The following is a 7,473-nucleotide window of genomic DNA, read 5'->3' as shown; positions in this document are numbered from 1 at the left end:
GGCTCTCCTCCTTTCCCCAGCCCCACATACCCCAATAAGTTACACCCCAACTTCAACCCAGCCTTCAGGTCTTTATCTTTTCTGGATATATGCCCAGGAGTGGGATTGCTGGATCATTTGGTAATTCTGCTTTTAGTTTCTTAAGGAAATTCCATACTGTTTTCCATAGAGGTTGTGTCAATTTCCATTCCCACCAACAGTGTAAGAGGGTTCCCTTTCTCTATACTTCAGGCCTTACTTTAGATATTGCCTCCCTGACTGCCCCCTTACACGTGCATATGCACGTGTGCGCATGCACACACACACACGCACACACACACACTCCTTTGTTAGGTTAGCTGCTCTCCTACAAACTTTCAGAGTACTGAGTATTTCCCCCACTACTCTGTATTATAAAATCCTGTTTCTTGATATGCTCATCCAACTTGAATTTAAGGTTCCCAAGGGAAGGCCTTGAATCCTTCCTGCATGTGATAACATTCCTAACTCCATTACACATGATAGGCACTCCATAAATTGAATGAACAAATGAATTATCAGAGAAGGTTGAATATAAGCCAAGATCACAGTAAATCAAGCTCTCCAAAAAGCATGTCTGAAAAAGAGGATGATAGTTGACATTTGACGATAGTTGATACTTCAAATAACAAGCTTGAAGGGCCTAGAAAAATTTATTCTCATGGTATACATGTATCTTGTGGAATGGATATTATGGTTATGGTGTCATGCTGTGATTTTTCTAGTAAGACATGTAAGACTGAAGCACGCCCATGTGGGTGGTGGGAATGTCTTCAAAGAAGCCCAAAGCCTTTCTCAGGACAGCCACCTGGGAAAGACCTGGGTTCTCAAACAGGACGTAGAACTGAGGAGTGGAATGGATGGTGGAAGGCTAGGCTTCATCAAACTTAACCTGGAGGTATGCCTTCCAATACAGCAGCCATTCATTAAACTCATGTGGCTTAGGTGCCTTGAACTGTGCTGTCTGAACTGAGATGTGCAAGTGTAAAATCCAGACCAGATTTCAAGCACGTTACGAAGAAATTAAATATTTAATTAGCATTTCCATGTTGACTCTGTGTTGAAATGATATTTTGTATGTTGCTGTTGATGTTCAGCCACCCAATCTTGTCTGACTCTTTGCAACCCCATGGACTGCAGCATGCCAGGCCTCTCTGTCTTTCACCATCGCCCGAAGTTTGCCCAAGTTCATGTCCCTTGCATCAGTGGTGCTGTGCAGCCATCTCATCCTCTGATGCCCTCTTCTCCTTCTGCCCTCAATATTGTTGTATATAGTGGGCTAAATAAAGTGTTATTAAAATTAAGTTCACCTGTTCCTTTTTACTTTTTTCACATAGCTACTAAGATTTTTAAAATTCCCATGTGTGTCTTGCCTTATAGTTCTTTGGGACAGTGCTGGTCTAGACTTAAGAGGAGATCTAGACATCTCTGAACATCCTCCTGGGTGAAGCCATTAAGGCAGCAGATAGAACAGACCTGAAAGCTTGGCAGCTAAGCCATGTCTTGTAAAAGCAGGATGATGTATGAGCATGTTTGTGTTGGTTCCACCATAAGAAAAGGCTTTCTTTCCAGTGATTGCCACATGCGAGCATACTGTGCTAGGTATTGGAGCTTCAGAATAAACCAGATGAACACGGCCCTACACTCATGAAATGTACTATCCAGCCACATGATTCGGCCCTGTCCTCACTCAGGAAGTTTTCCTTCCCCTACTGCCATCCCTGGAGGAGAGCCAGTGGCGGAGGGATCATGACATTTATTATTACTATTTTTATTTGTTATTGTGATTAAATTATTGAATGTTTACTCTGTAAGTGGGCTAAGCACTTTCGATGCCTTGTCTCCCTGAATCTTCATGAATAATCCTACACAGCAGGAACTATTATTATTCCCATAAAGAGGAAGAAACTGAGGCTAGGGGAAAGAAAAAAACTCACCCACGGCCACACAAAAGGGACAAAGCCCAGAGTGAAACTCAGATCCACCTGCTTGGGTGCCCTACTTTTAACCACTGTGCGTCACACCTCCTCCTCACAAACACACAAGTGACAGGGACCCTCGTGGCTTCAGTCTGTGGAGATTCACAATGTGCAGGTACTGTCCTCAGGACCTAGCTTATAATTTAACCCTTACAATAACCCTAAGGAATGTGGTTCTTATTGTTCGTATTATTCCTATTGTGTGCTAAGTTGCTTCAGTCCTGTCCGACTCTTTGCGACCCCATGGACTGTCATCCACCAGGCTCCTCTGTCCATGGGATTCTCCAGGCAAGAATACTGGAGTGGGTTGCCACGCCCTCCTCCAGGGGATCTCCCTGACCCAGGGATCAAACATGCGTCTTTTATATCTCTTGCATTGGCAGGCAGCACCACCACAAAAAGGGAAACTGAATCTCAGAAAAGTGAAGTAACCTGTCCAAGATCACAGAGCTACTCAATTATAGCATTCTTGAATCTTAGTTCTCCTTTATTTAAAGTTCTCTAAATAGTCCATCTCTCTAAAATACCCATAAAAGATATTATTTTAAGTGTGGCTTAAATAGGTAACAGCCAACTCTCTTTGATTGGAGACTGTCAGACATCCCAAGACATCTCAGGGAGATGGATTAGTCCCTTCTCAAGTGACTCTCTCTTCCCCTAAGTAGACAGGGGAGGGAAAAAAAAAAAAAAGCTGTTTGTTATAATCCAAGGAAGATAAAATTCTCCTGGACTCATCCTTCAGAGTTGAAAACATTCTGCATGATCACCTAGTCCAAACCTCTGATTTCACAGATGAGAAATAAGGGTGAAGGAAGTCAAATGACTTGCCCAAGGTCATGCAGCTGATTCCTGGCAGAGCAGAACTGGAGCTTGTGTGGCTTCTCAGAGAAGATGACTCTCTGCAAACCACACTGCCTCCTGAGGAGCTAGGAAGGCCTGGGGGAGATTCAGGGGCGAGGGGCTGCCTCATTGGCTGTAGGAGGCACAGTTTTCCCTGTCTCCTGGCTCACACAGTTTCTGGCCCATCCTCCAAGCACTCACTAAGAACCGACAGTGATGCGGGCCCAGGAGCACCGGACTGACAGTATAAAACCAGCACAACTGCACCGGGGAAAACAAGTCGAGGCTTTTGCTTTCATTGCTTTTCTTTCTTTTAATCATGTGCAAATCCAGGAGAAGGGCTTTGCAGAGGGTGTGTGTATCACTCCATGGAGGAGCCTCAGTGCTTGACCTGCTAGGCAGGTTTCAGAAGGCGTGTTCAGGAGGAGACGCCCCCGGGATATGCAGCTGACACTATGCTGATCCTGGAAAACTTCACACACAGTCAAAAGATTTTAATGAGCAAGCTGGGGCTAAAGCTGTTCCTGGAGGCTGCACCCCAGGCGTCAAGCTGTTCCCTGGCGCCCTGTCGGTCCCCGCCCACACCTGCACTCTCCACTTGCATCCAGTGTTCCGTATTCCTGACATAGTCTTTCTCCTTCCCAACACCTGTTTTGGTCACACTCTTCCCTCAGGCCCTGCCCAAAGATCATGACCTTGAAGCTATTCCAGGCCATGGTCAGCCTAAGCACTCCTTTTTCTGGAATCTAAGATGAACCTACGCATTCTCAGTCGCTTCAGTTGTGGCCGACTCTGCGACCCTGTGGACTGTAGCCCACCAGGCTCCTCTGTCCATGGGATTCTCCAAGCAAGAAGACTAGAGTGGGTTGCCATGCCTTCCTCCAGTCTAAGACGAATATCCTCCTGCATGTCGCACTTAGTTATCCAGTTCATACTTGATTTGTACTTTTTATGTACATGTTCTGGCTCCTAAACTGGCATTTAGCCACTCAAAACAAGGGACGGATCTAGTTTCCCCTGTGAATTCCAAATCTCTTCCTAGCACAGAGCCCTGTAAGCAGCAGGCATTCAAGAAACCTTGGATGTTGATGACAAGGACAATACAATGATGATAACATTGCTGGAGGAGGAGGCGGGGAGGACAAAGACAGAAAAGAAATTCTATCCAGGTAGAATGGCCAACAAATCAGATTACTACAGAGATCAAACTCCAGGCCAAAGGAAAATGGTAGAAATAATCAAATTGCTGTCTGGGGAACTTCTGCCTGCCACATTTGTCACTGCCGGTGGGCCATTTTATCAGTTTTAAAAGCAAACAGGACTGTCTCTCTTATTCCCTTTCGTGCAGAGCCTGCTATGGTATCTAAGTTCATGTGTCAATTTGGGCCACAGGATAAGCAGACATTTGGCCAAGCATTCCTTTGAGTGTCTCTGGGTGAGATTAGCATTTGATTCGGTAAACTGAGAAGAGCAGATTGCCCTCCCTCATGTAGGTGGGCCTCGTCCCATCAGTAGAAGAAGAGGGAGGGGATGCTGACTGCCAAGCTGGGATGCTGTTCTTATCCTGTTTTCAAACTTGAACTGAAAAATCAGCTCTTCTTGCAGTAAGATTTGAAGGAAAATTCTGCCTGCCCCACCTCCAACAGCCCCAATTCTTACTCCCTTGACAGAAATACTCTTTTGGATTAAGACATCACATTACCAGGACTCTATTTAGAAATCAAATAAGCACAAAAGAAGAAGAGCTGTTACTTTAATATCTTGGCATGGATTCATCCCCAGATGAAAGTAGAGAGCAAAGGAATGGGACCTGAGATGCTACCATTTATGATAAGACAGAGGGAGAGATGCCAGGGACCAGCCCCGAGGGGACACAGCCTTGGGAAGTTGTACAGAGTCCAACATCAGTGAAAGCAGGAGGGACAGGGAGCATATGGAGGACAGGGCACGGGGCAGGGCCGGGAAAGAGGTCTTAAAAGAAGTCAAGAAAAAGTCAGACTCCTCCAAAGGGGTGGGCACTGGATGAACATTCCATCAGTTGGATACTTGTGTTACAAGGCTGGCTGTGTTCCTGTTTCTCCAGGCCTGGAACCAGAGACTCTTATCAGCTCTCCCCTCCCTTGGCCTCTCCCACCTCCTCGTGATCTCTCACTAAACTCTGCTGTTTTAAATTTCCTGTTGCTTGGATCCTGTCTTCACGTCTGGTTCTGCCCACAGGCCCTGAGGGTCATGCCGGGACAGGGCCTCCACCTTTCCGCCTGATTCCATCCTCGAGAGACCTCTCACACCTTGAGAATCGTGTCTTGTAGAGTGTGGATGATCCCTGTCCTCAGCCTCCTGTGGCTTCCAAGTGATGCACAATTAAATAAAACTCCTGGCTCTCCCTTAACAGACTCCTAATCTGCTCCTATCGAAGGTCCTTTTTGGTTACAACCAGCATTCCTATAGTGGATTGGAGTTGACTGAAACATTATCGTGAGCTATAATCCGGCTGTCATCCGATACTCAATTGAAACTGCTCGAGCAAAGATCACCAATGACTTTTACTGGTTGTTATTGCCAAAACCAAAGACTCCGCTAGCCACTGCAGGAGACGCAGGAGATGTAGGTTCAATCCCTGGGTCAGGAAGATTCCCCTGGAGGAGGAAATGGCACCCCACTCCAGTATTATTGCCTGGAGAATCCCATGGACAGAAGAGCCTGGTGGGTTACAGTCCATGAGGCCACAAAGAGCTGGACATGACTGAGAACTGAGGACACACAAGTGCACCTTGCCAAAACCAAGAAACACATTTTGTTTGTCCTCTTGGTGTTCTCTTTGCTGCTGATGGAATTACTCACTACCCCCATTTTTGTTACTCTCCTCTGCCCGAGGTTCCATGGCACCACTCTATGCTGGTTCCCTTCAGCATGGTCTCCTCTGTTCAGTATGCCTGCTCCTGAGCTTGTTACACAACCCACTTCCCTGAAGAGTGGGCATGTGACCTAGGTGAGCCAATCATAATACCAAATCTCTCTGTCCTCACTGATTGGTTCAGAGATGGGTCACATGTCCCAAATCAGGCCAATCAGAGTTTTTCCCCGGGATTTGCTAATGAAGCTGGTTGGGAATACCTTCAACCAATCACTTTTGTTATGTAACAAACACTCTCAAACTCTCAGTGGCCTGTGACACCCAGTATTTATTTTCTTGCCAATAGCCCACAGTAGGATGTGGCAAAGGTTGCCTTTGGGTATGTTTCACAGCTCTCTTTATTCTCTCTGGAACAGTGGCTACTTGGGACACACTTTTCTCAGGACAGGGCACCGAGCAAGCAGAAACATGTGACGTTTCTTCAAGCCTTGGCCAGAACAGTCACACTGTGACTGTCCACACTCTCAAGGGAAGTCATGTGGCCACATCCACGATCACTGGGAAGATACCTCTTGTGGGAGGAATTGCAGGCGTTGTGTCATACAAATACCCCTGCGTGTAGGGACATGAAGAACCGGGAACAACAGTCGATCTGCGGCATCCCCTTTACCTCTCTGAACCCAGGCTCTAAAGATGGACACTGGGAGCTGCTGTGGCCCTGCACTCCTCACGTGAAGCAGATTTGAAGACGAAACACACCCCCAAAAGAGCAAGTTCCTCGACCCAGTGGTCTGACTCCATCTCCCGCTTCCCAGATATTGGTTACGAGCTATTGAATTTCCCTTTGAATTGAGATTCTATCATTCACATGCCAAGAGGCCTGGAAAATATAGTCTCTTCCATCTCAAGTGGTCCTTCTGGGCCTTGTGTTCTGTACTCAGCTCTTCTCTCTCTAGAACAAGGATCAGCAAACTACAGTTCATGGGCCAAATGTGGCCGGCCAACTGTTTTTGGGAATAGCTTTATTGCAACACATCCCCGTGCACTCACTTATGTATTGTCCGTGGCTGCTTTCACACTATAATATCAGAAGTAAATAGTTATGATGGTGGCCACAGAGTCCACAAAACCTAAAACAGTTACTACCTGGCCCTTTACAGACAAACAGTGCTGAGCCCTACCCTAAAAAGTGGAGGCCATGTGCTCTCCTGGTCAGTCTCATTCACCTGCAAGCTGGTGAGTCCCAAATCTGTCTCCCTGGCCTTGATCTCACCTTGCATCTTGGGATAACTCTGTACACCCTTTTCTGCACGGATGCCCCACAAGCACCTCAAATTCAGTAAGTTTCTGACTTAGATCGAACTCATCCCTTTTCCTCCAAAATCAGCTCTTCCTTCCAGTTTGCATCAGCAATGGTGCTGGCTTGGCACCCAGCACCCAAGCTAGGCTCTTCTTTCTGCCTTCCTCCTCTGCCCCATAAACAGGTTGCTCTGGTTTTTATGTCTAAACTTTTCTTAAACTCTCTCTGCTTCTCTCCAGCCTTTCTGTATATCCTCACTTGAGCCATTGCAGTCTTCTCACTTGTCTCTTTATCTCTGGTGTTTTCCACCTGTCCTTCCAGCAGAGCATCTTTTACAGCACCAATCTTGTCCTGCAGCTCTCTTATCTAAAGTTACTCCATGGCTTCCATTAAGAATCAAGTCCAATTTCAATAAATCAACATGTGAAATTCTGAATCTCCTGGCTCTGCCAGTCTCTCTATTTTAGGGTACACCTCATCCC

This window comes from Capra hircus, chromosome 14 (assembly GCF_001704415.2).
Source record: "Capra hircus breed San Clemente chromosome 14, ASM170441v1, whole genome shotgun sequence".
Taxonomy (NCBI): Eukaryota; Metazoa; Chordata; class Mammalia; order Artiodactyla; family Bovidae; genus Capra; species Capra hircus.
This window is presented reverse-complemented; position numbering follows the sequence as displayed.